The sequence below is a fragment of the Arachis ipaensis genome, chromosome B03, assembly GCF_000816755.2.
Source record: "Arachis ipaensis cultivar K30076 chromosome B03, Araip1.1, whole genome shotgun sequence".
In the NCBI taxonomy this organism is placed as follows: domain Eukaryota; kingdom Viridiplantae; phylum Streptophyta; class Magnoliopsida; order Fabales; family Fabaceae; genus Arachis; species Arachis ipaensis.
The window spans coordinates 113915373-113916049 of record NC_029787.2 but is presented as its reverse complement, the minus strand read 5'-3'; positions in this window follow the sequence as shown (position 1 = coordinate 113916049).

Genomic DNA, 677 nt, shown 5'->3' with positions numbered 1-677 from the left:
CACCCGTCTTCAATTTGATTGCATGGTTCCTTCCATCCAGGTGGTTGACACGTAGAATTCTCCCTAGCACACCAATTCTCCTCCTAGACCCACACAAGTTTGCATTCCTCCAATCATGGTCCCTATGCCTTGAAGCTTTGACCCTAATGAGCGTAATTCCAAACTTCCAACCACTACAAAACTCCCTCTTACTATTAACTCTGCAAAGAGCCCTAAGTTGTCCATCCGTTTCAATCAAGCCATATTCAAGTGAGAAAGTGAAGCTTAAGGGTAAGAATTTTACCCACTTGAATGTTGTGTTGGATGGTGACTTGGGGAGGGGAACCTCCCCACACTTAGACAATGCAAGGTCTACTCCCTTAGGCTCTTCCTTAGTTATTTCCACCTCTTGACAACTTCTTTTAATTTCTTCTTGCTTGTCAACTTCTTCCAATTCCTCCTCATCATCAATCAAGTTAACTCATGGAGGTTGTGTGAAGTCCACTTTAATATTAGCCTCACATCCAATGGAAGTATTTTCAACAAAGTCACCAATGTCAATTGGCATGGAGTTGTCTTCAATAACTTCAATTTCACACCTAATGGGAGAGGATTCAATTTTGGATAAAAAGTCATTGATGATTGAATCCATCTCTTGGTCAACCTCTTCATATTCTTCAATTTTGATATGCTCCGGA